Source organism: Lactuca sativa, chromosome 1 (assembly GCF_002870075.4).
Source record: "Lactuca sativa cultivar Salinas chromosome 1, Lsat_Salinas_v11, whole genome shotgun sequence".
NCBI classification, from domain to species: Eukaryota; Viridiplantae; Streptophyta; class Magnoliopsida; order Asterales; family Asteraceae; genus Lactuca; species Lactuca sativa.
The window spans coordinates 219,267,547-219,294,471 of NC_056623.2; positions in this window are offsets into that span (position 1 = coordinate 219,267,547).

Below are 26,925 nucleotides of genomic sequence, written 5' to 3' on the forward strand. Positions count from 1 at the left end.
ATCATTTTCATGACCATTTGAAGGCTTTATAATCATGTTTTTGATTATAAATCGGGGGAGAATTTGGTATGGTCATTCGAAATTGGATTTGTGACTTTTCAAAGTTGAAGACTTTTGATAATGCTTGTGGTAGAATTATGAAGGTAGCTTTTATAGCGGAAGTTCTTCATCAGACTCTGCTAAAGCTTTTACAGAGAAGTATCATTTACAGCGGAAGTTCTTTATCGAGCTCTGCTAAGGACTTGTTATATCTCCGACTACTTGTATTTTCTTGATCAAGTGGCATTACGAATCTTAAAGTTTGGGTTGTTACATGATATTTTTTGATGGTCTATATCATTAGCTTATTTGAAAATCATTGTGACTTGGAGGGGGAGCTCTTCAAAGACAAGAAGTGATTAAGTTTCTTTGTTCTGAAATGGGTTTTTATGGTGGGTTTGGTTTTCATGAAGATTCTTTGGGATTACATTCGAAAATGAAGTTTAAAGACATTACTTCAGTGCTTGATTTATATATCCTAGAGCCCGTGTTGAAGACTATTGAAGAATCAAGATTCGTGGATTGCTTCATATATTCCTCGTTGTAGATCTTTTTATTTGCTAGATGCTTGTTTTGGAAGTCAAAGCATTGTCATCCATTCCATACTTTGAGGGGGAGATTGTAGGGTTTCAAAGCACTCCATGGATGATGGCAATGGGCCCCTTTGATGAATTCTAGGTTAAAAGCCCAAGACTTGTCTTTTCCCTATAAATAGTCATGTATTATTCACAATTAGGGTTAAGAGTGAGACAAAATGTAGCCGCCACATGAGGTTTCTTATGTAATGTTAGATTCTTTAGTGTATGCTGAAAGTGTAATTTATTCCTCATATTTGAATAAATCGAGTGATCATTCGACATAATCTTCATATTTGTGTTTGTTCTTATTTTCCTCATCTTGTTCATAAAATCTCCATTAGGGTTTTAATCCCAACAAATTTAAATTCCAAAACTTCAGGGCATGTTTTGAAACCTTTTCAAAACAATAGGGTTTCAACTATTTAAATTTCAAGACAAAACCTTTGAGTTCAAATTTAAACTATAAAACCTAAAGGGGGGAAAATTGAAACCTTTCATAACACAAGGATCAAATAACAAATAATATAAATGAAACAAATAATTTTATCATTATCTATATTTGACCTAGTTTCAATTTCTTGCAAAATAAGTTACCCAATTAATACAAATAATCAAACTTTAATCATATAAGGAAGTTATTATCTAATTAATTGGTAATTATCTTTTGTTTAATCAAGTATATACTCATAAATATGTATAAAATCGAATTTTAATGACCTAAAATAGATAAGGCAAGTATCCATGAGTAAAACAACAAGAAATCCCGAAAATAGCTCCATCTGACGCTCGAACTCGCCGAGTATCACATTGGACTCGCCGAGTTGAGGCCTACTCACTGAGTACACTGTGGTACTCGCCGAGTTCATTAGGCGGGTGGGACAAAAACGTTTTTGCAGCTTGAACAAACACATAAGGCATCAATACAATAGAAACCAATCAAGGCTCTAATATCATTGATGGGTTTTAGCCATAAGAACATCCTATGTGCTCATACAAACCCTAATGCGTGGATCTAGGTTTCTCTATTGTACATGCAATTCATCCAAGACTATAAACCCTAGATATAGTATATGATAATCAAGATAACATATAAATTAGGGTTTAGATCATACCTTGAGTGTTATGTAGCAATAACAATGTCAAATCCTTCTGGTATTGACTTTAGAAAGCTTAGAGTCACAAATGTCACTCCTCTAATGGTTCACAAACACCAAGAGCACGAGGATGAAGAGAAGAAGAGAAGGATGCTGCCTAAAACATGTGGAAACCCTAGACAACCAGTTAACCACGTTTTTGAGCCATAAGGGTCCTTTAAATAGAGAGGCTATTAGGGTTATCTAACAAAGAAACCCTAATTTGGATGCTTAAGCCCTAAGCAACCCACGGACTCCTTCCTTAAAGGCCTTGGACGATTTATAATGGGTTTTCCCATAGAATTCGTCCACCCCTTTAATATGGAGTCCATTAGCTCGATATTCAACTATCATACAATTGACAGTTCTAGTCCCTTAAGTTTAATTAATGTCTTTTAGTCACAAAATTAATTCTTATTAATTCTTGACTAATATTAATTAAACAATATGATTTCTCCTTAAATATATTATACTCATAATAAATCATATTTAATCATTTCTCTTCATAATTTATTCTATCAAGTTGCTTTGGTGAAGGCAACCCAAAAGGACCGTGCACCATCAGGTCAAGTACATACCAAAATATTTATGGACTTAGACACTAATCCAACAATCCCGACGACCTGTCGTCGGCATAGGTGAATCTATTGCGACGACATCTATACCGACGACTCTATTGACCTATGCCGACACGATTAGCGCAAGGTACTATCTTTTCTACCCAATTTCTCTCTTTATTGATATGTGGTGAAGATTTTTACCCCTAATTTGGAGTTTTTTATGTTATTTATTCCAATTGGTTCACCACCGGCTTCCACCATTTTCAGCCATCCCCACAGGCTAGTCCACCTCCGGTTTACCACCTTCGGCCTTCTCTCCTTCACTACTACATCATGTAAGCGTTGATCGGTTTTGGTGTTTTGTTCATATCGTGTTTTTTTTCCTTTCCTGATTTGGTGTATTTTTGGTAAAAACCAGCCACCACCGAGGATACCCATCAAAATTGACAATTGGAATCCTGCCATCACAGCAAAAAGAAAAAAACAGGTTAGTATTTTTATTTATAATTTTTTTTTTTTGAAATTGTGATTATATGTATAAGTTTATATGAAATTGGAATCATCGTATGACTATGGGATTGTTTGTTTGGTATGTGTTTGATTGTGTTGTTTGTTTGCTACGTGTATGATTGTATTGTTTGTTTAGTATATGTATGTTTGTTTGTTTAGGTTGATGTGAAATTGAAGTTGTATATTTGTATAAAATGTTAATTTAGTTGTTTATTGTTGTATGAAATTAAAATTGTGTTTAAAATATTATAAGAAATTGAAATTTGTTTAGGTACATATGAAATTAAAATTGTATATATACAATGTTAATTTACGTGTTTTGGATTTGTTAAAAATGCAGGAATTGTAATCTACTAAATTTGTAAAACAGAAAAAAAAAAAAACAGTACCTATCCCGACGACAAGTCGTCGCTCTAGATAAGTCGTTGGCTCCTGTTAAAAACCTATAGCGACAACAGGTCATCGTAATATTATTGACAAAATATATCCCGACAATTGGTCGTCGGCATAGGTGAATCTAGCGCGACGACATCTATACCGACGACTCTATTGACCTATGTCGACACGACAACACCAACAAATCTATACCCACGACACGTCGTCGATATACGGTATACCGACGACAAGTCGTCGGTATAGGGTTTGAATTTGTCGTCACCATAGGATTTTAATGTTGTAGTGCTTGATAAAAAAAACAGTTTTTGGTAAAATCTTCAAATTAAATATGCTTAAAAATCACATAAGGAGTTAAGCACAACTCATTTATTTAACTGCACTGATGTGATCTATTGTTATAATCTAAACATAAACATGAACGGAATTGAACACCGAATTTATAGTGGAAAACCCAAAAACGGGAAAAACCACTTTGGAAGAACACTATATTATTCTCAAATGTTTGACGGGATTACAATGGCTTTTACTTTGTGTAAAACGGGAATGAAAAAGGATTATTAGAAAAATAACTTAATATCCTATATATAAGAACTAACAAGAGTCCTAATAGAAATCTACTTGGAGAGCAAGAAAATGGCAATCCTTATTGAACAAGGAAGATATGATAGCTTGCCAAACTCTCTAATGACAGTTTCCAGAATGTGTCCCTCTACAAAACATATCCGATGCACGCTTTGATTCGGATCATATTCAACAATCTCGCCCTTGAGATGAAACCAAAACTTCAGCAACGTAAGCTTCAACCATCGAGTGAAAAAAATGAAAAGCATATTGTGCGCAAAAGTCCCTAACGACTTAATTTGAAATACCAACCAAATCTGAACAAAGTTCAAATTTGGCGGTCGCTACCGGCTTTGTTATAATGTCGGCCGGGTTGTGCTTGGTGTTAATCTTTATCACCTTGATATTGCCTTGGGCTATGACATCTTTGATGTAATGGTGTCGTATGTCAATGTGCTTCGTTCGCTCATGGAACATCGAGTACTTCGTGAGGCATATCGCACTTTGACTATCGCAATAAATTGTAGTGCAAGAGAAATCACCACATAGCTCACAGTACAAACCTATAAGCCAAGCATCCTCTTTACTTGCTTCCGAAATAGCCATGTACTCAACTTCCGTAGTAGACAAAGCAACAGTAGATTGAAGTGTAGCGTTCCAACTCACTACACAATCACCGATAGTAAAAACATAACCCGTGAGGGACCTTCTTTTGTCGAGACTGCCAGCATAATCAGAACCAACGTATCCACATAGCCCAGTTGTTGATTTCCCAAACTCCAAACAAGCATTAGAAGTACCTTTAAGGTACTGGATGATCTATTGAATGGATTTCCAATGTTGTTTTCCTGGATTAGTCATAAAACGACTTACAACACTCAAAGCATGTGATAAGTCGGGACGGGAACAAACCATAGCATACATTAATGATCCAACTGCACTTGAATAAGGAACCTTTGACATTTGATCAATTTCATCATTTGTTTGTGGAGAAAGTCTAGAAGAAAGCCTAAAATGGCCGGAAACCGGTGTACTTACCGGTTTGGCATTTTGCATGTTCAATCGGTGTAGAACTTTGTTGATGTAGCCGCTTTGGCTTAAGTATAACTTGCCTACGGATCGATCCCTTAAAATTTCCATGCCAGGTATTTTTTTGCATAACAAAAATCTTTCAGCTTAAACTCCCGGCTAAGTTGGGTTTTTAGTTTGGTGATGGCAGACTTATCCTTTGCAGCTATAAGCATATCATTAACATAGAGTAATAAGAAAATAGGATGCCATTTTTCGATTTTTAGGTAAACACATGAATCATAAATTGATCTTTTAATGTTTTGAGACATCATGAAGTTATCAAACTTCTTATACCATTGTCGGGGTGATTGTTGTAACACCCCAAATTTAAAATGTTCAATGAAGGTACAAAAGTGTAAATTTATGAAAGCGACTCAACGAGTTGGTCCAGAAGTTGTTGCGTCTGGGGCTCGATAGTTAGTCCATTTTAATCTCCGGTATGGGTCTGTCCATCTGTGAGTTGTTTTGTAGGGTTTTATATTTATAGATGCTTGCATGCATCCTAGAACGTAAGATTTGATAGAGAATTTAATAGCGTTCATTGTTCTTATCTTTTGTAAACCTAATATCCTCTACAGCGGAAGTTCTTCATCCAGCTCTGCTGAGGATTGAATCAATTGAATCATTCGACATATTCAGGTTCATTCTTGTGTTTTACATTACTGTTTTTGCTTTCGTGATTTACCTGTTATAAGATCTAAACGATCTAAGACTTTTATAAACTCATCAATTGGTTTTAGAGCAGGAGGCTGTGTAATTCATACACATCTCTTCTGTGAAAAAAGTGATTAGGGTTTATTCCGCATTAACTGATATTTATTGAGCCGTCACTCCATAGTTGACGTATCTCATTATTTATTCGTTCTGCCCTAATATTACATATTACAAGTCAGATCTTGCAACAGGTTAAACGATCAAGCATGGACGATTCTCAATGTAATCCTATCAACATCTCAAACAGTATTGGATCTACAACAAAGATTCCAATTCTTTACACTCAAGATTACGAGGTTTGGGCGCATCACTTCGAAGACTACGTCATTGGATCTGAAGATAACGGGTATCTGTGACACCCCAAAACCAAGAACGGCGGAAATGTTCTGGGGCAGAGGACGTCATGTATAATATCACAACAATGTAAAGTAGCAAACAAGCAACAACATCATCCATTGCATTAATAATATAATTATTATACAAATGTGTTCTGTCAAATTTTGATAAACACTAAAGCATAAATCAAAATGAAAGATGAATCTTGAACAAGCTCCATCTTCCTTTCTCCTTGCATCGGTAGCTGTCTATGATGACCTGGGGATACAAGTAATTTTGAAAGCGAGTATCAACTTTGAAGCTGGTGAGATCATAAGTATTTTAGTGTCTTAATTTTTATGTAAGAATTTGTAAGTATTGAAAATGTATGTAAAACAACTGTAAACGTTTGAAAAACTCTAGAAATCCCTATGATTTCCTACTATTATAACAGGGAGTCTTCTACCAAGAATTGACTGATCTTTATGTAGCCTTCTACCAAGGCATCTAGTGTCTGTGTGTGTCTTTAGTAAGAACGTGTATTTTCCCAAGTCTGACTATCATTAACCAAAAATATAGTTTCTACATTATCGTGCTTCGTGTGAATGTTCACGAAGTGAATGTAATGGGAAAAGAAATAGTACTATGGTGTAGTGTCGAACTACAACCGTACCTATTACCTTAAATCTAGGGTAATACTTCCAAGTACTGTAGTATTTGATACAAATAACTACATCGGTACTCAACCGCCTTATTTGAGGGATAAGGTATAATGTGATGTCTAGATTTCAGGCTATACGCTCCCCTATCGAAGGGATTTTGGGACCTACCCACGACCACTACATGAATGCAAGCCATGAGCATCCACATTACTATGATCATGTATACTTGATATAACGATCACAATTGCGTTGTGATTCATCAGTATAGTTAGATCCTAAACTGGTTCTGTGCTATAGCACCTAGTGACGTCTGTTCTATGTATATGTAAGTGTACTCATGTAAGTGTGATCATGTAACTGTACTTATGTAGGTGTGATCATGTCATAGTATAGTAGTGTACTGTAATGTTCTATGTGTGCTAGCTGTTATGTGTGTTCTCTCTCTATCTAGCATATATAGTAATGTACTGTAATGTTCTAGCTGTAATGTATGCTCTCTCTGTATCTAGCAAGTATAGTAATGTACAGTAATGAACTAGAAAGTATTGACTCATGAATGAACTGATTCATTGTATGATATTGCGTTCTAGTAATAGTTCTAGTATATTCCTAAACTACCCATATGGTAGTTTACTACTAATCTAACGTGTACGTATGGGCATGGATGTATACCCTTGCTACCCAAGGGCATGGGATGAACTGGAAGGGCCTTTATGACTATATATGTACATATGTTATATAACTAATATTTAAGCGACCTTCGGACGAGTACCCGATATCCCACCAGACCACCTCTCAAGCGCGAAAAGGAAATAGGGTGGATAGCCTTCCTAAGTCTTTTAAACATTTCTTATATAACTATACATATAGAGGCATGCAATTTATAATTTAAAAGCATGAAATAAGATTTGAAAAACTTTTGAACATAAATATTTTCTAAGAAAGTATCGACTTGATGTCGATCTATAAAACGGTTTTGAAGGCCTGGGTTTGATAAAACAGTTTAGTATAAAGAAACATTTGTTTGAAACACAATTGTAAATAAGCTTGAAATGTAATATACAGAGTAAAATCTACAGTGTAATAAGGAGGTTTAAAACATATAAAATGTTTATGAAAATCATTTGAAGGATACTGTTTGGTAAAACGGCTAATGTGTAGCCAATCATTTGAATGTTGCATATTAATCACATGTGATTGATATAATAACTAGCAAAATTATACTTATTAATCACATGTGATTGATATAATAACTAGCATGATTCTACTTGTATCCCCCCCATAAAACATTTAAAAGTAGTTAAAACATTGATTAAGGGGTATGAACTCACCTGCAGTAAGTGACTGGAATTGAACGGACTGTTATCGTAAGGAAAGATCGGACAAGTGCTTGGTGTCAAGTGAAGAATTTAGACACACACAATGATCCTAATTACATATGAAGACATATGTATATAAATAATTAGTGATTAAAACACAAATTATACAAGTATAAAGATTTAAGCGCGAGGAAAACACTTTTGGTCAAGTGCTAGGAGGCTAATGGGTTGCAACAAAGGAGTGTAATACCTCAAATGGGAGTTTAAGGTCTAATGACCATATTCTTTGGAGTTTACGGCCAAGGGGAGTAAACTCCTGGCCGTAAACTCTACATTGGGTCATTAATTGAGGCTTAAAGTTGTTACAACTCAAGTGGTAAATTGTTCCAATGTTTAAACAAGTGTTTGGGTGTCATATTAAATCCTTTAAGGAGTTTACGGCCCTGTGACCATATTCCCTTGGAGTTTATGGCCGTAAACTCCCTTGGGAGGGTGTTTATGGTGTTTTCAAGTCTCTAACATTTCAAGGTTAAGATCTATGTTAGGTTCTAGGCATTAGGAAGGAGTTAGGGTGTCATTTGACCCCTTTATAGGGGTTTACAGCCCAAGAGCTTGTCTTGGCTGTAAACTCCTTAACACATGTGATTCCTTATGTTTTCCAGGCTTTAAACACTTTAGGGTACTTGTCCTAATTTAAGCCTAAGCCTTAGGAAGTGTTTCAAAGCATTTTAACACTTAAACATGGAGTTCACGGCCCAAGAAGCTCCTTGGCCATGAACTCACTTTCATCATTGATTCTAATTGCTTTTGGTGTCCTAAGCATGCAATGGTGGGTTCTAGTTCGAGTTCTAAAGCTTTGAGGGACATTGGAACACTTTAGGACCTTAAAATAGAGTTTACTCCCCAAGTGATCTTGGGCTAGGTAGCATTTAAGCCACATATTGGAGTTTACTCTCCAAGAACATTCTTGGGCGGTAAACTCCCGAATCTTGTTGTTTTGCTATGAAATTGATGTTTCTAAACACAATCTAAGCTAGATAACATAACTAGATCGAAGTACTCACAATTTGGGATAAAAACCCGAAGATCCGTGAGAGAGAATTTTGACTTTTCTCTAAATGGAATTCAACTAATGAACCAATTTGGTTCAGAATTCTATTTATAGTCCTGAGATATTTTGGCAGAAAATATTTTTATTCCTAAAACGAATTCTAATGTCCTAGAGTATTGGAATAACAGTGTTGCACAAAAACCTAGTGCATCCACTCTCCTAATATCTCCTTAAGTGTAAAATCCTGAAAACTACCAAACTTATACTCGAAATCTGAGTTTTCACTGTAACTGTTCTAACTTCTATTGGATTGATATGGTTTGTTCAGAATGGAAATTTCGGGTTGTCACATCATCCCCCTGTTGAAGGGAATTTCGTCCCGAAATTAGAATTTAGTCAAAGAAGTATGTACGAATGATCGAGTCGTGACGAGGAAACTTCCAAATCGATTGGTTCTAGCGCACTTAAGTGAAATCGGGTTCTCGGTTGGAATCCCAACGAACCTTGACTATCGGGCGATGGAGCTGGTTCATTCGCTTGACCTCTCGGTCGAGGGTCTCTACGGTTCTAATACGAAGGCGAGCATCTTGACGAGTGGACTTACAAGAGTCCTGACGGAAAGGTATGGTTTCATGATCGAGACGCGAAGAGTAGGATGTACGTTACTGAGTTCGCGGAGTAGGTCTAGTTTGTGCGAGGCACAGGACCGATTCTGATAAGAATCTTGGAGGTCCTGTCAATTTTGGATTTAGCTTTCCACACTTTACGAAGTGTATTAAGCCGTTCCTGAGTGAGACTTCCTAAAGAATTTGGTCTCTCACTTAGAATCTCCAAAGGTTCTTTCTCTTGCTTAACTTCCCAGTCAAGAGCCACTCCTTGCTGGGTCAAGGTCGTATGCTTTCCTGTGATTTGCGAGGGTTTCTGGATGAACTATGACAGTAGGTCTGTAAGACCTAGAATTTGGTGAAAGACTGTCGGCGTCTCTGGTGTCGACAAATGCCCAACGGTTTTGACAAATTGAAATAGTACTCAAAATTTCCCACATTACTAACAGTGTGTCATAGAAATTCGACTCTTTAATTTCTAAACTCATGCCTAGAGAACTTCACGAAAAGTTCCTCGGAAGGTAATGTTTCTATGGGTTCCTTCTTACTACAAGGGTAGATAAGTAAGTCATTACATGGAGAAATGATGAACTGATCCAAGTAAGAAAGACGTACCCTATTCGTTTATCTCATGAAAGCTATGGGCGTATTGGTCCTATCTGAAGGGTATCACTACGGACTCGAAGTGTCTGCATCGAATTCGGAAGACAGTCTTCCGGACATCCTTCCCTAACACTCGAACTGGTGATATTCGGATCTCAGATCCATTTCTGAAAGTAATTCTTTCCTTGCGTTTGCTCAACCAGTTCATCTATGCGAGGAAGAAATAATGATTTCTAATGAAAAATCTTGACGGAGTCCTCGATAACCGAGGTACATACAATGCGATCCGTCGATCTCTGGAAGAATATGACCGGGGTTCTCTACGGTGAGAAACCTAGTCTTCTAATTCTATTTCTGTGTAGTTTGCTAAGTTGTCCGGACTGTTCTTGTATCTCCGTAGGTGTTTAAACTATAGGGTGATCTGTTTACACGAGTCATACTGGGTTCTATGTTTGTTCACATGACGATGCGATATCTCGTAGGCTTAGGCAGTTCTCGTGTATACGACTCGTATATAATTAAGATTGAAAAGGTAGTCGAATAACTGATTCCTCTTTAATCTCGCATCCCATCGGGGAAAAAGAAGTTAAAGTGGAATCATCAATTCTAAACCTGTAGAACCTTGATTATATATCACTATTATGCATACATTATTCAGTGATAGATCAAATGTATAAATCCTTGGATTGAACATGACGTACTGCACGAGTGGTACTTCGGGGATTTCTTCGGAAAGAAAATAACTAAGAGGTACTCCTGGCATGAGTACTTCAGTGTTATGATATGACGGCTTCGCTGGAAAAGTGATCTAGAAGAAAGAGATGTACGTATAAGGCTGTTTTTGTGAGGATCAAATTGAATTGAGTCGTATGATAATGTCGGAATCATACTGAAACTTAAAGACATTAGATTTGAACATAAGACGTTTTACAGACAAAACACAACCGTGCAACCATCAGCAGAGTTGCAATACTTTAGACTTACATCAAGACCATTGCTGCGAATAAGGTTTACTACAAAAGACAAGTATACACAGCACGAGCATCCTTATACAGACATGATCTCGCAAAAAGGTAAGACTCTAGTTGTACTAGTTATGGATAGTTTATAATTCTGTTACAACGAAACACCTAAATTACATTTAACATGGTTCCGGAGCAGGCTCTCTTGCAGCTGTGATCCTGAGAATTTTCCCGTCTGCGCCAGAGTTCTGTGTTATCGGGCAATCCTTCTTGAGGTGTCCAACTTCACCGCATTGGTGACATATCTAGACAGCACCCACATTAGTGGAGGAAGTGAAGTGTCGAGTAGGAGTTATGGGGACACGGTTGCTTTCATTGATCTTCCCTTTTGGGTAATTTCTGTAATAGTGCCCTGCCTCACCATAACTATAGCAAGCTAGGCTTGCTCTAGTGGTGGAGGTAGTTCTATAGAAACGAGAAATGTGTCCCATCTTGTTGCAATTATTGCATTTCCAGGCTCGGCAAATTCCCTTGTGGTGGTGGTTGCACCGGTCACACTTCGGGAGTGTTCCTTTATATGGTCTGCTCGGTACTGGGATGGCAGAGGTTTGTGGTTGTTGCGTAGCAATTCTATGAAACCGTTTGTGTTCCACTTTGGCTTGACGTTTTGTTTTCTTGAACTCTGAGTTGTTGTTTTGGGTGGTGGCGACTGTTACTATTTGTTGATTCCTCAAATCGTTAATACGATCAGGATTGTCAACTCCTTTTTCAGCCTTGTTTGCCTTGGCAGTGCTGCAGTTTGCCAGGACTGCTGTCACGGCAGACATCACGGCAGCTGTAACGGTGGCTTGAAAAGTATCGGCGTCCATAGGAAAAGTAGGGGTCTCGTTGCTTGGCTGGTTGTTTCCGGATGACGACATGATTCTGTTACACGAAAGATAAGGATTTTGTGAGCGATTCTGGTTGAACCTAGATGTACTTAGATTGTTCAAGTAAAGAGTAAGAGTATGTTCTCGAAAGGTTGACCTACATCCCTATGATGCAGTCCTAGTACAGAATGGAAGTGAGTTTGTAGAATGGTCTCAAGATGTTTGTCGTTCAAGCCGAGGTATCGTGGGTTGGTGAATAACAAGATCCAACCACTGAAAGAGACTTGGAAATGTCTCCGGACCTAACTTGCTATCGTCCAATGACTTGACTAATGCAGGTTTCAGATAGACTCCAATGAGAGTATGATAAGAGTACTTGAATAAAGAATGACACAGAAGTTAGCCGGCTGTCAATATCTTTGATATTCACGACGTAAAGATTCGGGAAAATGACCTTGTAAAGGTCTTACATCATATCCAGAGAAGATAGTTCTTGACAGCGTAAAGACCTAACCATAGTACTTACGGTACAAGATAATTTCATAAAAATTGCCACATCGGGCATAGACAGAAAACGATTCCTTTTAATAAGGAAAATAAACTAAAGAATCTACTACTGATGACCGTCGTCCCTTAGGTGAACTCTCAGTTCAGCCAGTGCTTGCATCAGGGTTTCATGGTTTCTCTCTGATATCTCGTGAGTATCTTCTAGACGAATGGTGTGGAGGGTATGCATTCTCGCATCAGCGACAACTTCGGTAATCTGATGGAGGGCTGTCCTGCCTTGAATCTCATTTCGGGCCACTCTGCGGACCAAGATTGGCAAGAATCTATCTGCTGAGCCCCCATTGCTCAAGTCGTAAAAGCTTCGGCCGCCATCAAATGGCATAGGCTGATCTTGTCCTTGGCTCCATGTTTCCAAGCATTCCACTCACTCAGGATCGGGCCATGAAAAGCTGGACGAGGGTTTGGAATTGGAACGGGAGTTGCCTGGGGTAGGTTCTCAACCTCTGGTTCGGATTTAGCATCGTCCGAAAGGTTTTCATCTTGGTGATCATTCAAAGGGATAGGATGATCATTCTCTGGTTCTTCTTCAAACCATCCAGTAATGACCTTATTCGGAAGGTACTTGTTGCCGAGGGGATGGAGTCCAACTATGTTTTCTATGCGAGAATTTAGGGTAAGAGAATAATTATTAGACGAACTATCTAGATAATTATTTAGAAAATCTTCATTAGTTAGATCGCTATTTGTGAAGTGCAAAGCAGTTATATGTAATCTAAACAGGACAGACCTTCGAATAAGTGACCTTAACTCACAGAATAGGGGTGAAGAAAAATTTTCACAGATTCTAAGTCTATAACATCCTAATTACATATAGCCTTAGTGTATCCACTTAGCAACTATCAACTTAGTAACGAAGATCCCGTTTTAGTTCTCAAGTATAAAGTACTTATAGTAACACCAAATATTCCTATAGTATTTTAATTTTAATGTTATGTTCTATTGTTCTCATTGTGGTAGGGTTGGTAAGATTTTAGCATTGTTGCAACCACACAATTAAACTTAGGCACATGCTAGTCAACCCTCGGATAATATAGGTGATCAGGCTATATCTTCCCAGTTTTGACCATATGTCTCTAAGCCCACTTGTGTTGCCCAACAATCGTAATTCTTTTGTACTATCCTAGTGACACTAATTTTAGTATGAATGCAGCACATATACTTACTTAAATATTTTATTATTTAAAGTATAAACTCTTGGTCAGAGTATTTTTAATCCCTTATGTATTTATAGTTAGTATATCTATTATGGGTTGATATACTTAATTTACTATAAACAATGCTCTGATACCAATCTGTCACACCCCAAAACCAAGAACGGCGGAAACGTTCTGGGGTAGAGGATGTCATGTATAATATCACAACAATGTAAAGTAGTAAACAAGCAGCAACATCATCCATTGCATTAATAATATAATTATTATACAAATGTGTTCTGTCAAATTTTGATAAACACTAAAGCATAAATCAAAATGAAAGATGAGTCTTGAACAAGCTCCATCTTCCTTTCTCTTTGCATCGGTACCTGTCTATGATGACCTGAGGATACAAGTAATTTTGAAAGCGAGTATCAGCTTTGAAGCTGGTGAGATCATAAGTATTTTAGTGTCTTAATTTTTATGTAAGAATTTGTAAGTATTGAAAATGTATGTAAAACAACTGTAAACGTTTGAAAAACTCTAGAAATCCCTATGATTTCCTACTATTATAGCAGGGAGTCTTCTACCAAGACTTGACTGATCTTTACGTAGCCTTCTACCAAGGCATCTAGTGTCTGTGTGTGTGTCTTTAGTAAGAACGTGTATTTTCCCAAGTCTGACTATCATTAACCAAAAATATAGTTTCTACATTACTGTGGTTCGTGTGAATGTTCACGAAGCGAATGTAATTGGAAAAGAAATAGTACTATGGTGTAGTGTCGAACTACAACCGTACCTATTACCTTAAATCTAGAGTAATACTTCCAAGTACTATAGTATTTGATATAAATAACTACATCGGTACCCAACTGCCTTATTGGAGGGATAAGGTATAATGTGATGCCTAGATCCTAGGCTATATGCTCCCCTATCAAATGGATTTTGGGACCTACCCACGACCACTGCATGAATGCAAGCTATGAGCATCCATATTACTATGATCATGTATACTTGATATAACAATCACAATTGCGTTGTGATTCATCAGTATAGTTAGATCCTGAACTGGTTCTGTGCTATAACTGTTGGGTTTTGAGCAATCTAACACTTCCTAAGTGTGCATGCAACCCTAATAAACCTTGGATCTATGTTTGTCTAAATACATGCAAAATAATAATTTTTCCAAGGTTTATAACCTATCTAACATGGCATGGGGAACATTTCAACATAAAAGAGTTAGAAGAGATTACATACCTTTTTGATGAGTTTGGTTCTTAGGAGTTTGAGGGCCAAGCACCAATAGTGTGAATGCCTCAAATGGAATCACAAAACACCACAAAGTATTGGAAAAATTTGAGAGAGTATACACACTTGTATTTTTCGGCCACACACAACCTCACACACACTAGTTCACTAGTTGCCATTTCATGCTCCATAAGCATGCTTATATAGTGTGCATGGTTAGGGTGAAACCCTAATAACCCATGACTTTTCCTTTCCAAGGATCCATGGGTTAAAAGCTCCATGGATCATCCATGGACTTCCATATAAGCCTAGCCCATTATCAAATGAGTGTTAGCCCACACCATATAAAACCAATAGCCCATAATCTAATTAGTCCTCCTTTTAATCTCTAAATTAATTCATAATGACTAAGACTAATTAAATAACATAACTTCATATTAATATATTATAACTTATAATATATTAATAATCATATATGTATAACTCTCATAAAATTATCCATAAAAAGTTTGGATGAGATGCAACCCAAATGGACCATGCCGGTCGGGTCAAGTATATACCAAATAAGTTATGGACTTAGACACCTTATCCAACAGACTCCCACTTGGATAAGTCTAATAACTGTATTTGCCTATATAACTTCAGGAACCAACCAGCAATCGTAGCTCTCGAAAACTCCGTCGAACTATGAAGCGCCATTTTAAGACAAGTGATCATATAATCCTCTGTTCTCATGATATCAGCCGGACAAACACATGGAACTATGTCTTGCTTATTGTCTGGCAGTTGTTTCTCGATTTCCGATTTGTTTGACAAAGAACTTCGCTGAACACATCAGTTTAGTTCTGACCGGGCCCGGTACATGGGTTAACACAAAACCATCGAGGGGCCCAGATATCGCTTCTATTTCTAGAAGGAACAGATAAACTTCGACTCATATCCTTGTTCTACTACTTGTTGAATTGTACACAAAGGCACGTTTTATAACATCAAGTTACTGATGCGTTTTCGTGCAATCAATGCACAACCAACTCATAGATAACAACTCATATCTCTAGGTTTAAAGATTTATATGATATTATCGTCTCACGATCACTCAAGATAAATTCCATGAAGTGATACAAGAGAGCGTAGGTTTATACCAATACTCATAACTTATGAGTACTCATGAATGTTGCAGCAACCATTGCCATGTCTAAACATCTTTAGCCATCTACAAACCCAATTCATGACAATCTTGATTCATACCTACTTCCGACGTATGATCGATTGTGGAGGTTTGAATAAATTAATTATTCTGGAAGTCAAAACATGCAAAACTGAAACAATAGTAAATAATTGACAATGATAGTAACACTTTACTCATAAATAAATCACAAATTTTATTCATCATCAAACGTCGATTACATTTTACAAGTTTCAGGAAAACTATCTAATCTATAAAACTAATATCATCCCTCAGCCCGATGCGCCTCGCATGCTGAAAATGCTTAACCCTCGTCAGTCCCTTCGTAAGGGGATCTGCAGGATTCTCATCCGACGATATTCTCCTTGCCACGAGGAGTCCTTCTTCAATCTTGTGTCTTATGAAGTGATATTTTCTGTCAATATGTCGGGATGTGCCATGATCTCTTGGTTCCTTGGCTAAAGCAACCGCACTATTGTTGTCACAGAAAATCTCCATAGGTTCCTTAATAGCTGGTACAACTCCAAGGTCTCCGATGAAGTTTTTCAGCCATATCGCCTCCTTCGCTGCATCACTCGCTGCTATATACTCTGATTCACAAGTGGAATCAGCCACTGTCTCCTTCATAGCAAAGCACTTCCCAAGCCAGGACTTAACCTCCTGCAAGGTTGGGATGTCATTTCCTGTAAGTAGTATGTCATCCACATACAGTACCAAGAAGCTAACTATACTCCCACTAGCTCTGACATACACGCAAGACTCATCTTCGCTTCTCGAGAAGCCAAACTCTTTTACCTTCTCATCAAAACAAAGCTTCCAGCTACGAGATGCTTGTTTTAATCCATAAATGGATTTCTCAGGCTTGCATACTCTATTCGGGTACTCTGCACTGACAAAACCCTCTGGCTAATTCATGTACACATCCTCAGCCAACTTTCCATTAAGGAAAGCGGTTTTGACATCCATCTGCCATATTTCATAATTATGAAATGCAGCAATCGCTAACATAACCCTAATAGACTTAATCTTTGCTACCGGCGAGAAGGTTTCATCATAATCAATAACCTGAGTCTGAGTAAAACCCTTCGCAACCAGTCGAGCCTTATAAGTATGCACTTTTCCTTCCATGTCGGTCTTCTTCTTGAAGATCCATTTGCACCCGACTGTTTTACGGCCTGGTACATTATCAACCAAGTTCCAAACTTGATTGTCATACATGGACTGTATCTCGCTGTCCATAGCCTCCTTCCATTTAGCAGACTCCGGGCCTGCCATGGCTTCCTTAACACTGCTAGGTTCGTCCAAATTTACCAGTGTACTATCACTGGTAAATGTGTCACCTTCCGTAGTAATATGAAAGCCATAATAAAACGAAGGTGTGTTCCTAACCCGTGTGGAACGCCTTGGAGGTACATACATGTCAGCTTGCTCAACCGGAGTTTCCTCCTCAGGTTGATTGCTAGTGTCTGAGGTTCCATCACCAATTGCTTCTTGAATTTCTTCAAGATCAATTTGCCTCCCACTGTCTCCTTGGCTTATTAATTCTCTCTCACGAAAGACCCCTCTTATTGCTACAAAGACCACATTCTCACTGGGTCTGTAGAAGAGGTAACCGAAGGATTTTTGTGGGTAGCCGATGAAAATACACCTTTCACTTCGGGGTTCGAGCTTATCATGAGTCTCATGCCTCACGAAAGCCTCGCAACCCCAAATCTTGATGTGGTTTAAATTGGGAACCTTCCCAGTCCACATCTCATGAGGTGTTTTGGTAACCTTCTTTGTAGGGACTAAATTAAGGATATGGGCGGCAGTCTCTAAGGCATACCCCCAAAAAGAGATTGGTAACGAAACTCGACTCATCATAGAGCGAACCATGTCCAACAAGGTCCGATTATGCCTCTCAGCCACACCATTCAGTTGTGGTGTCCTGGGAGGAGTCAATTGTGAGACAATCCCACACTCCTTAAGATAGTCAAGGAACTCGGTACTAAGATACTCACCACCTCGATCGGATCGAAGCATCTTAATTTTCCTGCCCAATTGATTTTCTACTTCCTGTTTGAATTCCTTAAACCTTTCAAAGGTTTCTGACTTATGTTTGATTAAGTAGACATACCCATATCTACTAAAATCATCAATAAAAGTCACATAATACCGATTAGCATCCCTTGTGGCGGTTTTGAATGGCCCACATACATCAGTATGTATTAGGTCTAACAAACCCTCACCCCTTTCACATGTTCCAGTGAAGGGTGATTTTGTCATCTTTCCAAGTAGACAAGATTCACAACTATCATCCGATTTAAGGTCGAATGATTCCAAGACTCCACTCTTTTGGAGTTGGCCTATGCGTTTCTTGCTTACATGTCCAAGACGACAATGCCACAATGATGCTTTATCTAGGCTAGTAAAAGAATCAATATACAACACATTATTTCTTAAGTTGTCTACAACCGACACAGTTTCATACACACCATCACAAGGTAACGCTTTAAAATAAAACACATTTTTATAGAAAGCATTAATACCACCACATTCATTATCAAACGAAAAGGTAAAACCTTGTTTGTACAAAGCATGAAAAGAAATAATATTCCTCGCCATTTCAGACGAGTACTCACATTTATTCAAATCTAATTTTAACCCATTATTAAGCAACAAAGTATAAACTCCAATCTTGGAAACAGGTGAAGCCTTCCTATTCCCCATGATCAAGTTTATCTTCCCGTGCTCCACATCCTCACTTCTTCTTAGGCCCTGCAAATCAGAACATATGTGAATACCACATCCTGTATCAAGCACCCAAGAGTTAGAATGTGTTGAGTAATTAGACAATATAGTGTAAATACCTGCATGGGTGGGTTTCACTTTCCCATCCTTTAGATCCTGCAAGTACTTAGGGCAGTTTCGCTTCCAGTGTGCCTTTTCATGGCAATGAAAGCATTCAGCATCCTTGGGAATGGCAGAAGGAGTGACAGAACCGCTCTTGGTCTTCGATGAAGAGCCTTCAAGAGACTTTCCCTTGGTACCCTTCAAAGGGTGCTTCCTCTTTTTCCCTTTGCCTTGCCCGATAGCTAAAACAGGGGTAGATGTTGGAGTAGAAGTAGGAGAGGTAACAACCGCCTTGCCCTTAAGACCGGATTCAGCGGTCTTCAAGAGTCCTTGAAGCTTGCTGAGGGTAACTTCCTCCTTGTTCATATGATATGTCATACGAAATTGGTCATAACAAGAAGGTAAGGAGTGCAAAATGATGTCAGTTGCCAACTCCTCAGGGATGTTCACATTTAGCTTCAGCAAACGGTCCACATACCTTTGCATCTTTTGCGTGTGGGCCGTGACGGAATCACCGTCCTTCATGCGGGTAGTTATTATGGAGGAGATTATTTCATACCGCTCCTGACGAGCACTCTGATGGTACCTTTCCATCAAGTCCTGGTGCATCTCAAAAGGGTAGTAATCTTCATAAGACTTTTGGAGCTCGGTTGTCATCGTGGCCATCATGATACATGCCACCTTATTAGCATCTCTCTCATGTGTCCTGAATTCAGCGATCTCCTCAGGAGTAGCAGTAGACTCATCAAGTTCTTTTAACTCCTTATCGAGGACATATTCCTTGTCCTCATAACGAGTAACCATTCTGATGTTCCTAATCCAATCCATGAAGTTGGAACCATCAAAGATGAGCCTCCCACAAAGATTCATGGGAGAGAAAGAACCAGTTGGGTTAGAGCCTGAAGCATTAGTGTTGGAAGACATTTGAAAGAAGAAAGCAAGTTTAGATTAGATATATAGGATCCTTAATAAGACACCCAAATGTAATATTAAGGCTAGGAGTCAATCACAATATATTATATTTAGAAGAGGGATGCCATAATCTAAGTAATAATATATTTGAAAGGTAGGTGAATGACGATTCACCAATTTCCACCATGAAAACAAAATGTATTATTAGGTTATAATTGGATTTGAAATTCCTAGATTCTTTTGAGATTCATTGAACTTTTCAATGGCATGTTTCAATCTCGATTGTGCCCTTCATGTTTTGTGACTGGGATGCCGAGGATCACAAAATAAGGTGTGAATAACCATGCTAATGCACTTGGTACTCTTAATATTATCACCTAATCAATGTGCCGGTTAACCACACACGCTCCATTGATCTACGACAAACATTAAGTCACCCTTCGTGGTCCTTACTAGTCCAAGTTAGTGTGCCGGTTAACCACACACGCTCCACCAACGACTTGGTAAGGTACAAAGTGTGAATTCCATGGACTAGCACCATGTTCACATTTTTCCTAAAATAACTAAGATTGGGAATTAAAAAGGTTTAGTTACTTTATAATAATCATTATACCTTTAATGAGGATTTAAAGTCATTGTCCTACCCGTTCGGCTAACGACCCTCCACCAGTCAAGCAAGCGGTGGGTGAGAATGGACACCCATTAAGTCACCATTTTATAGGCAACAACCTTATACCCACCTTATAGACCGGCTTCGTGAATGAGGCCTACTAACGGTAGAACGACTTATTCTTATATATATATATATATATATATATATATATATATATATATATATATATATATATATATAATAATTAACCATTAATGTTATAAATAGTATAAGGGTTGAATTTTAACTATTAAAACTCTAAGGGTTGGAATTAAAGTTTATTAAAGTGTGTGAAACTTTACAAATTCCAAAACTTAAGGACAAGTTTTGTAACTATCCAAAACTTTTCATTTCATAACTTATGAATTAAAGGTTCATAAAAATGAAGACTCTTCACTTTCATGTAACTTATGTGTTTAAATGTGTGTGATAAAGAAAGTGATCTTTGGATATCCATAACTTGAGGAGAAATTATGGATTCCATTAAAACACATAAATGATCAAGAATTAATTCCAAACAATTCAGCAAATAATTCCTATCATCTTCTAAATTCATAAGAACATGAACATGATCATCAAAATTTCAAGAACTATTATGAACACATAAAATCATGGAATTTTGATATATGCTATTGTAAATGGATTAGAACAACCATTACACCAACTAAAACAAGTTTTAAAACACCAAAATAGTTTAGGGTAATGTTTCTAGTCCATTTCCAGCAGCCAAAGTCGAAAATCTGCACTCTGTCGATCCTACTCGTCGAGTGCATGAACCTACTCGGCGAGTAGGTTGAAGATACACATGGACTCGGCGAGTCCCCCCATGGACTCGGCGAGTTCATCAGTCAGACAGCAAGTTTTTCGACTTTTTCAACTATTTTGCATCAAGTAGCAAACAAGCAAGCCTAGGCTCTGATACCACTGTTGGGTTTTGAGCAATCTAACACTTCCTAAGTGTGCATGCAACCCTAATAAACCTTGGATCTATGTTTGTCTAAATACATGCAAAATAAAATTTTTCCAAGGTTTATAACCTATCTAACATGGCATGGGCAATATTTCAACATAAAAGAGTTAGAAGAGATTACATACCTTTTTGATGAGTTTGGTTCTTAGGAGTTTGAGGGCCAAGCACCAATAGTGTGAATGCCTCAAATGGAATCACAAAACACCACAAACTATTGGAAAACTTTGAGGGAGTATACACACTTGTATTTTTCAGCCACACACAAGCTCACACACACTAGTTCACTAGTTGCCATTTCATGCTCCATAAGCATGCTTATATAGTGTGCATGGTTAGGGTGAAACCCTAATAACCCATGACTTTTCCTTTCCAAGGATCCATGGGTTAAAAGCTCCATGGATCATCCATGGACTTCCATATAAGCCTAGCCCATTATCAAATGAGTGTTAGCCCACACCATATAAAACCAATAGCCCATAATCTAATTAGTCCTCCTTTTAATCTCTAAATTAATTCATAATTAATTTAAGACTAAGACTAATTAAATAACATAACTTCATATTAATATATTATAACTTATAATATATTAATAATCATATGTGTATAACTCTCATAAAATTATCCATAAAAATTTTGGATGAGATGCAACCCAAATGGAACATGCCGGTCGGGTCAAGTATATACCAAATAAGTGGCGTCTGTTCTATGTATATGTAAGCGTACTCATGTAAGTGTGATCATGTAATTGTACTTATGTAAGTGTGATCATGTAATAGTAGAGTAGTGTACTGTAATGTTCTACGTGTGCTAGTTGTTATGTGTGTTCTCTCTCTATCTAGCGTATATTGTAATGTACGGTAATGTTCTAGCTGTGATGTAGGCTCTCTCTATCTAGCAAGTATAGTAATGTACAATAATGAACTAGAAAGTATTGACTCATGAATGAACTGACTCATTGTATGATATTGCGTTCTACAAATAGTTATAGTATCTTTCTAAACTACCCATATGGTAGTTTACTAGTAATCTAACTTGTACGTATGGGCATGGATGTATACCCTTGCTACCCAAGGGCATGGGATGAACTGGAAGGGCCTTTATGACTATATATGTACATATGTATTATAACTAATATTTAAACGACCTTCGGACGAGTACCTGATATCCCACCAAACCACATCTCAAGCGCGAAAAGGAAATAGGGTGGATAGCCTTCCTAAGTCTTTTAAACATTTCTTATATTACTATACGTATAGAGGCATGCAATTTATAATTTAAAAGCATGAAATAAGATTTGTAGAACTTTTGAACATAAATATTTTCTAAGAAAAGATCGACTTGATGTCAATCTATAAAACGGTTTTGAAGGCATGCGTTTGATAAAACAGTTTAGTATAAAGAAACATTTGTTTGAAACACAATTGTAAATAAGTTTGAAATGTAATATACAGAGTAAAATGTATAATGTAATAAGGAGTTTTAAAACATATAAAATGTTTATGAAAATCATTTGAAGGAAACTGTTTGGTAAAACGGCTAATGAGTAGCCAATCATTTGAATGCTGCATATTAATCACATGTGATTGATATAATAACTAGCAAAATTCTACTTATTAATCACATGTGATTGATATAATAACTAGCATGATTCTACTTGTATCCCCCCATAAAACATTTAAAAGTAGTTAAAACATTTATTAAGGGGTATGAACTCACCTGCAGTAAGTGATTGGAATTAAACGGACTGTTATCGTAAGGAAGGATCGGACAAGTGCTTGGTGTCAAGTGAAGACTTTAGAAACACACAATGATCCTAATTACATATGAAGACATATGTATATAAATAATTAGTGATTATAACACTAATTATACAAGTATAAACATTTAAACGCAAGGAAAACACTTTTGGTCAAGTGCTAGGAGGCTAATGGGTTGCAACAAAGGAGTGTAATACCTCAAATGGGAGTTTAAGGTCTAATGACCATATATTTTGGAGTTTACGGCTGAGGGGAGTAAACTCCTGGCTGTAAACTGTACATTGGGTCATTAATTGAGGCTTAAAGTTGTTACAACTCAAGTGGTAAATTGTTCCAAGGTTTAAACAAGTGTTTGGGTGTCATATTAACTCCTTTAAGGAGTCTACGGGCCTGTGACCATATTCCGTTGGAGTTTACGGCCGTAAACTCCCGTGGGAGGGTGTTTATGGTGTTTTCAAGTCTCTAACATTTCAAGGTAAAGATCTATGTTGGGTTCTAGGCATAAGGACGGAGTTAGGGTGTCATTTGACCCCTTTATAGGGGTTTACGGCCCAAAAGCTTGTCTTGGCCGTAAACTCCTTAACACATGTGATTCCTTATGTTTTCTAGGCTTTAAACACTTTAGGGTACTTGTCCTAATTTAAGCCTAAACCTTAGCAAGTGTTTCAAAGCATTTTTGCACTTAAACATGGAGTTCACGGCCCAAGAAGCTCCTTGGCCATGAACTCACTTTCATCATTGATTCTAATTGGTTTTGGTGTCCTAAGCATGCAATGGTGGGTTCTAGTTCGAGTTCTAAAGCTTTGAGGGACATTGGAACACTTTAGGACCTTAAAATGGAGTTTACTCCCGAACTGTTCTTGGGCGGTAAACTCCCAAATCTTGGGGTCTTAATCCGATTTTGATGTTTTCTAGTCATATACACACTAGCATACAAGTCTAAGGTAGTTACAAATCACGGGGAAAGGACTAGGTAGCATTTAAGCCACATATTGGAGTTTACTCTCCAAGAACGTTCTTGGGCGGTAAACTCCCGAATATTGTTGTTTTGCTATGAAATTGATGTTTCTAAACACAATCTAAGCTATATAACATAACTAGATCGAAGTACTCACAATTTGGGATAAAAACCCGAAGATCCGTGAGAGAGAATTTTGACTTTTCTCTAAATGGAATTCAACTAATGAACCAATTTGGTTCAGAATTCTATTTATAGTCCTGAGATATTTTGGCAGAAAATATCTTTATTCCTGAAACGAATTCTAATGTCCTAGAGTATTGGAATAACAGTGTTGCACAAAAACCTAGTGCATCCACTCTCCTAATATCTCCTTAAGTGTAAAATCCTGATAACTGCCAAACTTATACTCGAAATCTGAGTTTTCACTATAACTGTTCTAACTTCTATTGGATTGATATGGTTTGTTCAGAATGGAAATTTCGGGTTGTCACAGTATCTAATATGGGAAGCCATTGCGTCTGGACCATTTGCTCATTCAGGAACATCCAAAATTATTAAAACTCAGAAGGAGTATAATGATTTGATAAAAGATGTGAAAGACGTCGCTCAAGACGAAAAGGAGAAGTTTCAGTGCAGCATCAAAGCATTAAGACTGATCCGATTCGCTCTTCAATCTGACACGTTTAGATTGGTAAGCTCATGCAGTACTGCTAAAGAAATCTGGGATCGGCTGCGAGAGCTATATTCCACAGATGAAGATTTGGAGCACTCAATTCAGACCTTGCTTTTGTCTGAGTTTGGAGAGTTCAAGCAAAATCCTGATGAGTCCGTTAGACAGATGTTTGATCGCTTCAATAATCTTCTCAGCAAGATGATCAAACATGATATCGAAAGGAAGCTTATTGAACAGAAGGTTACTTTTCTGAATGGATTAAGATCTGAATGGAGAGCTGTTGTGTCTACAGTTAAAGCTCACAAGAAGTTCAAATCATATTCGTTGGAGAAACTGGTGGGAATTCTGAAATCCCAAGAAACGATAGTGATGCAAGAGAAGAGTGTGTTCTCAAACTTGGGGTCCTTGGCCCTCCTGTCTAAAAGTAAGAATGCAGTAGAAGATGAAGATCTGAACCTGGAGGACTACGATCTAACTTCAGAAGATTATGCTATTATGGTGTCCAATCCCAAAAGGTTCATCAAGAAGAAGTTTCCTACCAATAAGAACAGAAATTGGCAGGGAAGCTACATTTCTGAAAAAGTAAGGGAGGAGCCGAAGACTGGAGAACCAAAGAAAGAGGCGAAGGTTGAAGCTGATTTTGGTGTCAACTGTTATTACTGTGGAGGAAAGAATCATTATGCCAAAGATTGTGTTTTGAAGAAAACGGCAGAAAAAGATGAGGAGAAAGATGAAGAGGCAATCCTTATGAGAAAGCTAGAGGAGATTAAAAGGAAGAAAGCTGCTACTAATCCTTCTATGAATGCTCTTATTGTACAGGGTTTGGCTGAGAATGACGAGTTCGGTGGCGTACAAGTTTGGTCGACCGACTCAGAAGATGAAGAGGTGAGAAAGCCTTCTCATGGAAAGGCTTATGTCGCAAGAGGTGGTGAAAGTAGTGGAAAGTGTCTGATGGTGACTGACGTATCTCACATGAGGGGATATAATACTGATGGTGGAAATGAAGACACCAAGGAGCGAGAGGACTTATGCTTCACAGCAAAACCTCTCAGTGTGCAGATCAGTGAACTTGATGAACTGATCAAGAAGGTACAATCTCTTTTTATTTCATTCAAAATTCCACAGAATTCATATGAAAAGGAATTAAATAACTCAAACACGGGTCACAAATTCTAACCTAACTGACCAAATAAGCAGGGTGTCATCCAAGAGTGAGGAGCGAAGGATGTGGATTGAGCAAAAGGAGTCGGAGCTTATTAAGTCTAGGGATGAAAACATTTATTTACAAAGAGATAATTTGAAATTGTTAAAACAAAGGAATGTTTTTTGCTTGATTGCTAAAAGACTTTATGCTAACATTACTCAAATGCATCTGAATTGTTAAATAGGGTAGAAGATACATCGCATGATTTTACCCTTCCTTAAGTTTAGGGAAGATGAAATCGATGCTAAAGCATACAATTGTGAAAGTGTTGTATCTTCCGATGATGTGAATCCTACTTGTATGTATGGTCTGGACAAAATAGAATCATTTATAAAGTCCAAAGACCATAAGGATATGCTTAAAAATCTTTTGGATGAAAACGATAAACTGAAACTCTAGACCGAAAGCATACAAAAATTCGACTCATTAAGTGCCAATTTAAGTTCAGAAAATAAAATTGATGTTGAAAACGCATCTGAACTTAATGAGGACGATGATATGAGTGAAATTTCGGTAGAGGATGAAGTCGACTGTTCTGAGTTTGTCAAGAGTGAACCCGAAAACCACAAAAATCTGATTTTTGAAAAATTCTGTGGAATTCGCTCGTTTGTCCAAAAATAAGTCCCCAGTCCTTAGAGAAAAAGCTGTTGTGTTTCATAAGGTTAGAACTACTCCAAATCAGGTATATAAAGTCACAAGAGTAACCGAACATCAAACAGCTGAACTCACTGCCATGGTGAACGAAGACAATGCTGATGGCTGTGATGAGTTTTTTTGGTCAGCTCCTATAGACAATGCAGACGAAACAGTTGGTCTGTCAGAGCGAACATCATGGAAAACCAAAGGAAGATATGTGCCAGAGCCGCTGAATAAGCCTGACAA